This window comes from Myxine glutinosa, chromosome 2 (assembly GCF_964187855.1).
Source record: "Myxine glutinosa chromosome 2, kmMyxGlut1.1, whole genome shotgun sequence".
Taxonomy (NCBI): domain Eukaryota; kingdom Metazoa; phylum Chordata; class Myxini; order Myxiniformes; family Myxinidae; genus Myxine; species Myxine glutinosa.
In genome coordinates, this window is record NC_136262.1 from 6,444,642 (window position 1) to 6,457,439 (window position 12,798).

The 12,798-nt window shown below is 43.9% G+C and overlaps 1 protein-coding gene across 10 annotated transcripts in view; it reads left to right on the forward strand.

Annotated features, from left to right (window-relative positions):
* The window catches only part of ABCC12 (ATP binding cassette subfamily C member 12), a 407,545-nt gene that overhangs the window by 192,764 nt on the left and 201,983 nt on the right, over positions 1–12,798 (forward strand). The window lies entirely within an intron of this gene.

Here is a 12,798-nt window from a genome sequence, read left to right on the forward strand (position 1 = left end):
AGCCCCCGTGGTTTGCTATTTTGCTGTAAAGAGTTAAAGGGCCGTCAGTCGGCCATCTTTGGTCGGATTACAAAACAAAATCTTCTCCATATGTATACTCTCATGTATTGTTTTTGTGCCAAGTTTGAACAAAATCTGTCCATGCATGTCGGAGAAATGGTTGGGGACATGTTTAAGTCGCAAAATGGCTGCCAGTTGGCCATCTTGGAACTGATCTGGAAAACAATGACGTGCATATGTAACCCTTCATTCGTTATCTGTGTGCCAAGTTTGAACCAGATTGGTAAATGCATGTCCGAGAAATGGGTGAGGACGTGTTCAATATCGGGTTGTTTTACAACTAAAATGGCTGCCAGTCGACCAGTCGGTCATCTTTGATCAGATCGCAAAATAAAGTGAGGTGCACGTATATGCCACCATGCACTCTGCTTTTTCCAAGTTTGAACAAAATCGGACCATGCATGTTCAATAAATTGTTGCGGATGCACGCACTCATGCACGGACACACAGAAACAGACGGACGGACGGACGGACGGACAGACAGACAAACGGACGGACAGACTGACAAGACTAAATCCATAAGCCCCCGTTTCGGACTGTCTCACGGTGGCTAATAAAAATGTTATTGTTATTATTATTATTATTATTATTATATATATATATATCAGTCACTATGCGACCTTCATATCATCAGTGGAGAACCGCCAGCAAGGTGTCCCATACAGCTGCTGCTGCACCTTGCTGGGAGCGATAAGCACCGCCTGCCACACGGTAACGTTATCTCTGGTATCCACTCATCATATGGAGTCGACCTGGTTGCGGTTGGGAGACAGTAACTGTTGTTGGGAGACAGACAGTAACCTGGTTGCGGTTATTAGTAACTCCCAACCGCAACCAGGTCGACTCCATATGATGAGTGGATACCAGAGATAACGTTACCGTGTGGCAGGCAGTGCTTATCGCTCCCAGCAAGGTGCAGCAGCAGCTGTATGGGACACCTTGCTGGCGGTTCTCCACTGATGATATGAAGGTCGCATAGTGACTGATATAAAAACCGAAAGGTTCACAGAGTTACAAGTGTATGGAAAGCCTCACTGCGTTGCCCTGATGAAGCCCCAACAAGGGCGAAACCAGGGCGGTAACTGTGAGTTTTGCATGCACTTGTGACAGTATCTGAATTTATAATCCGTAATGACGCACTGCTAGATGGTTCCTCTGGAGCTTTGCAGGCAATGCGGACATGCATGGCGATGACGTCATGCTGTCCGCTCATTAGGTTGGAGAACCAGATTACAGATACCATATATATATATATATATATATATATATGTGTGTGTGTGTGTGTGTGTGTGTGTGTGTGTGTGTGTGTGTGTGTGTGTGTGTGTGTGTGTGTGTGTGTGTGTGTGTGTGTGTGTGTGTGTGTGTGTGTGTGTGTGTGTGTGTGTGTGTGTGTGTGTGTGTGTGTGTGTGTATATATATATGAAAAACACGATCCGTCTGTGAAGCCATATGATTATATGTCTTTAATTACATACTGTTTTAACATTATTTGCACCTTGACTTCTATTAATTCCGTACTATTGGAATGTACCTTTTAAACCTTTCGACCCTTTTGACTGGTGATACCCCTGAGACCTTTGAAGACCCTTGAAGATAATTAATTGGTTCCCAAACTGGGGAGGCGCACCTCCCTTTGGGATCAGGTACAGGGAGGCATGAGGCCATATGAAAAAAAATCATTTAAATGTCGAATTTGGCTTAAATATTAAAAAACGGATCAATTAAGCTTAAATATTTCTGCAAACACCAAGTTCTCCACCTTGTAATATCCCTACGATCTTCAAACATCGTGCCAGATCCGTGCGTGCTGCCACTTGTGAATAATACTGCAGCTAATGGCTTTGTAAACTAAAAACAACTAAGCAGTAGAAGCTTGGTTATCCCTTGCCTTGGTGGCGGGAAGAGGATGTTGGAATAATTGTTGGCATAGTGATCGCGGCATCAGCGTCTCCCCGTGCAATTCGCTTTGCTGATTAACCTTTTCATGACGTAAAGGTGTGGGACCTACTCACAGAACTTCCTGTCTGGACTTAAATCCGGAAGGAGCACATTCTTCAATCATCTCTATCGTAGTGTAGTATCAATAGCGGGCAGCGGCCATGGTGGCGTCGTGTCCGACTGCACCTTTCTGTTTCCGAAATAAAATTTATAGCAAAATAAATTGGGGAGGGGGGAGTTGGGGGTGGGGGTTTGGTGAAAGTCAAAAAGTTTGAGAACGACTGCTTTAGATACTGTTGGACATTTACATACTTTAGACCCCTTAGACCCCTTTTTACTCCCGCCAGGGAGTAATGCATTCGATCGTGTCCGTCCGTGTTTGTGTTTGTGTGTTTGTGAACAAGATATCTGGAAAAGTTCTGAACAGATTTGGATGAAGGTTGGTGGGATGATTGCCCTAGGGATAAGGAAGATTTGATTAGTTTTTGGTGAAGCTCAGGATATTATTCCGGATCCAGGAATTTTTTGAAGGATTTTTTTACCATTGGAAGATGGGGCTCAGCAGCGGCCACCCACGGCGGGAGTATGTGCTCTAGTGAGTGGCGTTCTACAGACTTGGCATTTAATATGGAATATTTTTTTTTTCTTGGCTTGGGTTTACTTTCTGAACTCGGTATATCAATCTGGTGAGTTTCTTTTATGCTTCGGTGATTTCTTTGTTAAAAGAACCATGTCACTGATTGTCTGTCCCAGCAAGAAGTCAATAACAGGATTATATCACAGGTGGCATGACAAAATGTACGGACAGGTACATTTGACGATTGGCTTCACAATCGGGTATATAAGGGTTGTTGCGTTCTGTATTAGTGGAAAACAACTGCTGCACATCTACAAAAGTTATTGCCGCTTCCCCTGGAGATGGTCCGTCAACTCGACAATGCTGTTTGTCATTTAGTGGTGGCTTTACGAAATTCCGGTATGAAACAGCGTGCTATTGCTCGGCAGTATGGCATCACTCAAGGTCAGGTGTCAAAGATCCTGAAACGAAATGCTCAGAGGGGTGTCCCTTCTCCAATAGCGAGGGCAGGACGTCCCCGCAGAACCACAAGGAGGGATGATCGCCAGCTGCACCGGTTAGTCCGCAATGGCCGTACCAAGTCAGCTAATCGGCTTCGGGCTGAGTGGCAGCAACTGACAAATGTGCCTGTATCCAGAAGGCTAGTCAACCAACGACTGGTTCAAGCAGGCTATCGTGCCAGGCGTCCCCTGAGAAAGCCACGTCTGACCAGACAACACTGCCAGCGTCGATTGCAGTGGGCCAGAGAGCACTGTCAATGGCAGCCAGGACAATGGAATCACGTGATCTTCAGTGACAAGTCTAGGTTTCTGGTCTATCGTCAATATGGCCGCGTCCGAGTGCGCAGACAAGTGCATGAAGCCTACAACGAAGATTGTATAGTGCCAAGAGTCCATGCTGGAGGTGGTGGGGTGACCGTTTCGGCTGCTTTTCATGCAGGGGGAAAAACTGATCTGGTTGTTCTGAATGGAAACCTGAACCAGTTCAAGCACAGGGCCATTCTGAAAGAAACATTGCTTCCATTTGTTCATGCAGCCTAGCGAGGAAACATTGTCTTCCAAGATGACAATGCACGGCCTCATCATGCTCGCATGATCCAACACTTTCTTGCTGTCCATGGTGTAGAGTATATGGAGTGGCCTGCCATGTCCCCGGATATGAATCCGATAGAGAACTTGTGGGCAGAATTAACGCGTCAAATCGACAACTTGGACCAGCAGCCTGCCTCTGTGCGTGAATTGCAGCAGGCTATTGTCACTGCATGGCAAGCGATTCCTGTCCAAACCTTGGCAAATCTCGTGAACAGCATTCCTCAACGTGTACGTGCTCTCCTGAATGCTCGTGGGGGTTACACGAAGTACTGAACTGTAATTTTACTGTCCGTAATCCCAGTCGTAATTTAACTTTTGTTTTTGTTAAAAAACATTTTTGGCTAATGTGCAAAATAAAGAGATACTTCTGGAAAACGTACAGAGGTTTAACACAGTACTGTCCGTGAATTGAGTTCCATATCAGTTTACATCACTTTCAAGGATCAATTTACTTGCTTCGAAATGTCAAATGTGGTTTTTGTTTCTTTTAAAGGTCACATTAACAAAATCGAGAATAATTTCAACATAATTCCAATGAACTTTTGGTTTTAAGTCATCTTGAAAAGTAAGTTCACCCCCACAAAAATAATATTCCATATTAAATGCCAAGTCTGTAGTTACCCTTAATATTGATGCCCTTGAAGCCCCCGAAGACCATCAAGACCCCCGAATAACCTTAAGACCCATAAACACACCTTAAATCTCCAAAGATACTCAAGAACCCAAATAGTCTAGTAGGAAGACTAGGTCCCCCTGCACCCCCCGGAGATATACTTCTAATCAGTGTTTCTAGATTGGAAAACATGTGTAGAAAATGACTAGCTATGGCCCCAAGCTGAAAAAATGTCCCACATACCATTTTTATGCAAATTACTGCTGCCATTATCAAAAAAACGATTTTTGACATATCTCAGCCAATATTGCAGATAATTGAAAAATGAAGGTGTCTAGACCCATGTTTTGAAGGGCATAGATCATGATAGAACTATTCATAACATGATTACATGTGTCTATGGTATACTAGTATGCTAATTAGTGCTTTATTTACAAAATAATCACAGTTTTACGAAATAATAGACTCATATTAAGGTCCGTCTACACAGACGTTAACACAAAGTTTTATTTTTCTAAATACCCTGTGAAATTCACCGAATGCCCTGTGAAACCTGGGATTCTTCTCCAGCTTTTTCAAGGGCCCGACTTTTCCCTTCCCTTTGAAGGCACTGGTGCAGTCTTCTCCGCTGAACACATAGTACCCCAGGAGAGTGGCACAGTAGTCCTCTCCCAGGGATTCTGCCAGCTCAGAGACGTTGACAAGTTGGCGATGCTTCCCTGACCCTGTATCCAGGTACACCGTCAGCTTGATGTTGTGGGCATGGTGGAGCAGGATCAGGAGGATGTCTGTGTCCGGTGTTCTGACTACAGCGTTCTTGTATCCGATGGTAGCAGCATGATGGAGGTACAGAACCACCCTGGTATCAGTCTCTTCCTGGTTGCTGTAGATCGTGGGGAGTTCACGTACCTCGACCTGAAACACAAAATGGCACCGCATTTCAATCACCAGTCACTGCCAGTTTCAGTATATCTCCGGGGGGTGCAGGGGGACCTAGTCTTTTTTTGATAATGGCAGCAGTAATTTGCATAAAAATGGTATGTGGGACATTTTTTCAGCTTGGGGCCATAGCTAGTCATTTTCTACACATTTTTTCCAATCTAGAAACACTGATTAGAAGTATATCTCCGGGGGGTGCAGGGGGACCTAGTCTTCCTACTAGACTAAAAACCTCCCAAAGACCTCTTAATACACTTAAGATCCAAAGACCCTTAAGATCCTCCCCCATGACCCTCAAGACCCTTTAGACACATTTAGACCCCTTCACTCTTGAGAAGTTTTGTACAATTTAGATGCCCGAGAACCTTTAGACCCCACAGACCCTTTAGACCAGAGGTTTCCAAACCCAGGGTTACAACCCGAACTTGAACCCCTCAAAATCCCAGGTTTTGAGCTTGTTGTTTTTTTCATGTTGAAAACATTTTTTCTGACAATTTTAATTTTAGGTACCAGCTACCAGTACCAATTAGGTACCTGTACCATTTAGGGCACGAGACGAATGAGATTTCAAATTTTGGGTCATGGACAAAAACAAAATTGGGAACCACTGCTTTAGACCTTGACACCCTTTAATTCCCTTTAGACCCCTTATACCTCAACACCATTTAAACCTCTTGCACCCTTCAGACATGTTAGACAGCTATATATATATATATATATATATATATATATATATATATATATATATATATATATATATATACTAGCGGGGTCACCCGTGGGAATCCCACGGGCATGGATGTGTGTGACATTTCGACATATTGAGTTATATGCTGCACATTCATTTTTACAAAATGGTTACTGGCAAGTCATCAGATCCAGAAATGGTGTGAATTTAGTTATTTCACATAATATGTGACCCCTCACTCCTCTCCACCTGACACTCTCCTGTCTCCACCTGACACTCTCCTCTCTCCACCTAGCACTCCTCTCCTCTCCAAACCCTCACATCCCTCTCCTTTCCAATCCCTCACCTCTCCAATCCCTCACACTCCTCTCCTCTGCAATCCTTCACACGCCTCTCCAATCGCGCCTCACACTCCTCTCCAATCGCGCCTCACACTCCTCTCCAATCGTGCCTCACACTCCTCTCCAATCGTGCCTCACACTCCTCTCCAATCGTGCCTCACACTCCCCTCCAATCACTCCTCTCCAATCGTGCCTCACACTCCTCTCCAATCACGCCTCACACTCCTCTCCAATCGTGCCTCACACTCCTCTCCAATCGCGCCTCACACTCCTCTCCAATCGCGCCTCACTCGCCTCTCCAATCGGCTTTCCCCGTCTCGTTTCTCTCCTTTTTCTCCCGTCTCGTTCTTTTTCTTGCTCCAAATCGGCCCGTCGGAATCGGAAATCGGCCCGTCTCGCCCGTCGGCCCGTCGGAATCGGAAATCGGCCCGTCTTGCTTTTGTGCTTGTGCGTAAATAAATTGTGTTCATGACACCATTTCAGGTGTTGGGCTAGCGGCTAGGGTGCCGGCTTAGGATCCTGGGTTCGAATCTCGGTCGATCGCCGAATTAATGCCAGGGGGGTTGACTCAGCCTGTCATCCTTCCGAGGTCGGCTAATTGAGTACCAGTTCACTGGTAATTCCCTGTTTGTCGTTGAAGGCGGCAAAAAGGGTTGGCGTCAGGAAGGGCATCCGGCCGTAAAACATTGCTTCAAAAAGGGGACAAAAAAACAACAACTACCACGGTCCCCGAAAAGGCCAACCCCCGCTTTGCGGGGAAAAATGGCCTCTAAACGGTGGTTTTTACACCATTTCTGGATCTGATGACTTGCCAGTAACCATTTTGTAAAAATGAATGTGCAGCATCTAACTCAATATGTCGAAATGTCACACACATCCATGCCCGTGGGATTCCCACGGGTGACCCCGCAAGTTTGCATTGACGTTCGTCGATGGACTCGTTCGCCCGTCTCATTCGTTTTCTTGCTGCATCCTGTTCAAGTCTGCGTTCTTCATCGATCGTCTCATTCATTTTGGAAATAGAAGTTTCCACGCAGCGCATGAATTGTCACGATCCTCAAGAGGAATTTGTCTCGTAATCATCAAATGATAAATGGCAAGTAAATTATATTGTGGAAAATTAAAGATTTCAAATAAACCTATTTAAAGTGTATTCGCACATAACTAATTTTAAAAAACGAAGAAATATCTCTCGGTAATTTCCTGAAACATATTTTACTTCCGGCTAATAATGTTGAATTAAATAAAAACGAAGAAATATATGTCGGCATCATTGTTGACGTTTTTGTGACGACTGTCATCAAACGAAAAAGTAATATATCTTAACGGAAAAGCAAAAGCGAATTTTTAATATATATCGATACGTTGCCGTCGGTGTCATGTTGGGCGGTGTATGATACACCATGACGTGATTTTTAAAAATATATCTCTGCATTTTCCCGCGTGTGTGGAATGTTCTCAATTATTGCTGACACCGAGTCCAAAACCATCGATAAAAATGAAATCATATGGTGAGTTAGATTGGAGATAAAGGCGTGAGAGAGACTCAATGGCCTTGAAGTTGAAGTTACAGGCGTTTGAGAATTCATTTCGTTCTATAAACGGCAACTTTCATTGGATTTCCTTCCCGTTTTTTTTCAACCGAGTCGAAAACTATGTTAGCGACTGTGAAAAATGAAATGATATATCGAATTTTTAATATGTATCGACACGTTGCCGTCGGTGTCATGTTAGGCGGTGTATGATACACCATGACGCGATTTTAAAAAATATATCTGCATTTTCCCGCGTGTGTGGAATGTTCTCAATTATTGCTGACACCGACTCTAAAACCATCGATAAAAATGAAATCATATGGTGAGTTAGATTGGAGATAAAGGCGTGAGAGAGACTCAATGGCCTTGAAGCACGGAGGTATATAATAAACCTGGAGAGCCAATGACGGCTGTCGGCTGAAGCTAGCGGAAGTTGCTTGGCGGCCATATTGGGAAGCCGATTGTGTCTGCGTCCGTGTTTGATCTCACAATCAGCTGATCTCACAATTTCTGATTCATTTTGGATGCTTACCGACTGTAAGGAGTCTTATTTGTGAACGCGCTGTTTCAAAATGCCACAGTGTGTTGCATTTGACTGCACAAATACCTCAGGGAAGGCCTCCACATGCACATTTCACAAGTAAGTGACAAACCGCGATCGCGGGTGTTCTGCTTTTTCAGTTTTTGGCGTGGTCACGGTGGTGGGGCTAGGTAATTAAGTTTCAATGAAGTTTCAATGAAGTTTGAACACTGTGTTTGAATTTGATGATGTTAGACCACGCGCAGGGTGTGCAATACGACACAGATCTCAAATATAACTGTATTGTGTATTCACTAGGGCTATGTGAGTATGTCAGACTGATGTCTGATTGACTCATTCATTGATTCAGATTGAAGTATCGAGATTGACTCGTCAGCTCGTGATCATTGTCAAGTGATTTAATTTGTGATGAGCTTAACTTAATTGTCCAGTCTACTACTGTCAGGGTTTCCATGCCCTCCTGTGTCACTCGTGAGCAGAAAGAGCAAATGGGGGTTACTTGTGGAAGGTACGAAAGTCCGACACATGGCAAACATTAGCAGATGAAGTTGTATTTAACTATACATATGAAACTCAAAATATTATTTTGATATGGAGTCGTTTTGACTCGGATGTTTTGACTGCCCTCTGAGGTTTTGACCCGCAACCACATTTTGTGACCACAATGTATTTTGTTTCAAGGTTTCCAAAGGATAAGGACTTGTGCTCTCGATGGACATCTGCCCTGAGAAGGGAGTCCTTCTACCCCACCCCAGGCACCACAGTTCTGTGCAGTGATCACTTCAATGAGAGTGACTTCGACAGGGCTGGTCAAACCGTCCGACTGAAGCCGAAGTACTCGAAGTACTCGATGCATGTCACATGCTTAAACTTGCAAGAAACTGTCTTGGATCCATGAAAATGATGGAGGATGGCAACAAAAAAGTCATCGCGTGGAAATACATCCAGGCACTCTTTGATCTGCAGAAGAGGGAAGGCTTGCGTCTGGGAAATAAGCTCTCCCGGAAACACATCGAGTGGAAGAGCAATGTCATGAAGGTGGACACAGCCACTCAGACATTGAGCTCAGACACTAGTGTGGCAGATGCAATTCGGTTTTGCAGGGACACTTTGCAACTATCAGAATTTCAGGGCAGTGAGGCTACCTGCCAATACATTGAAACATTGGACAAACTGTTTGACATTCTAAATTCTCGCAATCCATTGGCACGAAACTACAAGGCACCACTCATGACATCACGAGAAGGACTTTTCCTGCCATTCCTGGATACTGCCTACAGTTACTTGTCCAACATCAAAAACATGAATGGTCAAGTTATGACCAATACGCGTTTGAAAACCCCCTTCATTGGTTTCATGATCTGCATAGAGAGTGTCACAATTTTGTATTTCACATATGTCAAACCTGCCTCATCTCCCCTGCGATACCTGCTCACGTACAAAATGAGCCAAGACCACATTGAACTTTTCTTTGGAGCGGTCCGCATTGCATGTGGAAGTGGGAATAACCCAACGGCCCGGCAGTTTGTTGCCGCATATAAGCGCCTCTTGATGCGACATGACATCAAGTCTGCAAGTGGGTTGCCCTTTGTCTGATATGGCGAGTTCACCAACACTTCGTGTAAATATTTAAACTGTAAAAGATGTGTTGCATGAGATGTCTATATCTCCGCTCCATTATTCATGTAACAATTACCATGTCCTGCTGAACGTTCCATTGCAACATGTAAGTCTTGTATGTTATGAATAGCAAAAACTTCCGAAACCCAAGAATTGTGTGGGTTAACTACATGACAGCGTTTCATGTCATTTATGTGACTGGTTTCTAACATCTCGGTAATAGAAACATACACATCTTAGTTACAATATAATGACTGAATTAAGTAACATCATATAACATGACAACAAATCAGATCCTTATATTGAGGAATATTATAGAACAAGCCAAAGAATGGCAAACGACGATGTACCTCAATTTTATAGATTTCTAGAAAGCTTTCGACTCCTTGCCCAGAGAAAGTCTGGGTCATAATGAAGAAATACAGCATACCTGGAAAATTAGTGAACCTTGTAAAAGCCCTTTACCAAGACTTTCAATGTGCGGTCATCGACCAAGGTGAAACAACAGAATGGTTCAAGGTGAAGACAGGAGTTAAACAGGGGTGTAACATGTCAGGATTCTTATTCCTACTAGTGGGTGATTGGGTCATGAGAAGAACGATAAAGAACACCGAGCGGTAATTTTGGGCACTTTTTTTTCAAACAAGCTCTAAACCATTGGATTCCCCAGGAAAAATGCGTCTAGAATCAACTTCAAACTTAATGAACACCATTTCCTTAAAGAACGGGATTCTGAGCCAGAATATCAGTTCAAATATTAGTATTCTATATTAATTAAATAGTTGGCGGTCCTAAAATTCGCTCCAGCTGCATCATCAGTGCGCCACGCCTTTGCTTTGACAGGCTTTGTTTACAAAACAATCGGCTTCCCAATATGGCCGCCAGACTATTTCCGGTGGCTTCACAGCGGCTAATGCTGCGAGGTGGCCAATTGGCTCTCCATATTATATACCTCCGTGCCTTGAAGTTACAGGCATTTGAGAATTCATTTCGTTCTATAAACGGCAACTTTCATCGGATTTTCTTCTCGTTTTTTTTCAACCGAGTCTAAAACTATGTTAGCGACTGTGAAAAATGAAATGATATATCGAATTTAAAATAGATATCGACACATTGCCGTCGGTGTCATGTTGGGCGGTGTATGATACACCATGACGCGATTTTAAAAAATATATCTCTGCATTTTCCCGCGTGTGTGGAATGTTTGTGGAAAATTAAAGATTTCAAATAAACCTATTTAACGTGTATGCGCACATAACTAATAAAAAAACGAAGAAATATCTCTCGGTAATTTCCTGAAACATATTTTACTTCCGGCTAATATGTTGAATGAAATAAAAACGAAGAAATATATGTCGGCATCATTGTTGACGTTTTTGTGACGACTATCATCAAACGAAATAGTAATATATCATAACGGAAAAGCAAAAGCGAATTTTTAATATATATCGACACATTGCCGGCGGTGTCATGTTGGGCGGTGTATGATACACCATGACGCGATTTTAAAAAATATATCTCTGCATTTTCCCGCGTGTGTGGATTGTTCTCAATTATTGCTGACACCGAGTCTAAAAGTAAAACCATCGATAAAAATGAAATCATATGGTGAGTTAGATTGGAGATAAAGGCGTGAGAGAGACTCAATGGCCTTGAAGTTACAGGCCTTTGAGAATTCATTTCGTTCTATAAACGGCAACTTTCATCGGATTTTCTTCCCGTTTTTTTTCAACCGAGTCTAAAACTATGTTAGCGACTGTGAAAAATGAAATGATTTATCGAATTTGATTTGAAATAAAACTGGGGGAGAGCAAGACACCACGGGCCTACAAAACAGGACTCAAAGCTATGCGAGTTAATAAAATGGTGGATATTTGTTTATAGCCACTCCCAGAATGGGTGGAGCTATGGGTGGAGCTACTCTGCAAACCGAGTAAGCCACACCCCGGACAGACACCCAACAGATAGACAGACAGACAGACAGAATCATCTACGGCTATTATAATATAGATATATATATATATATATATATATATATATATATATATATATATATATTGTTGCGAATATGGCATTTGGCCTCCATATCCGCTTGTAAATATTCCCCTATTTCCCCAATATTCCCCAACTATCCCCAATCCCCCATTCCCTAGTCCCATTGCCTGTAAATAACACTCTGTAGAACCGACCTTCCCCTTTTTCCCCCATTAAATGTCGTGCCCAGGTCCACCGCATCTCACGTAGACAACTTTCGGACATCTTGCTAGTTATTCTTAGTCTATGTCAGTTAAGGACTCGTTTCCATTAATTCTGACTTCGTTGCACCAGAATGTGATTATATGGCACCAGTAGTGAGTTTAGGACCTTCCCTTACCTCCTCCCATCTTCTTCCCCAAACAACAACTACAACAACAACTACAACAACGGCGCGGCGCGGGGGGAGTGTGCGTCCTCACACCGGCTCGGTTAGCCGCCATGACCATGCGCTCCGACGGGGTTACCACGAAGGGGCTCCCTGTCAGCTCCTCGTCAAGGGCGGAGCCTGGTAACCCTCCCCGCACCCAATAAGAAGGGCGGACCGATTCCATCTGGGGCGGAGCTAACGAGCCGAGGGCGTGTCACTCCCCGCCGGATATACGCAGCGACTTACCGGATGTGACGAGAGATGCGCCCCCAGCTTGAGAAGACAATCACCACATCCGAGCGCTGCGACCTCCCCGCATCTTTGGACCGGACCGGACCGGGTCGATTCTGCCCTGAGCCCAGGTGCACCTGGAGCCATCGACTCTGCCTTTCCTTGCCATCAATCCCCGTGTGAGTCAGTTTTTGTCCCGTTTATCTGTCGTCTGTTGGGG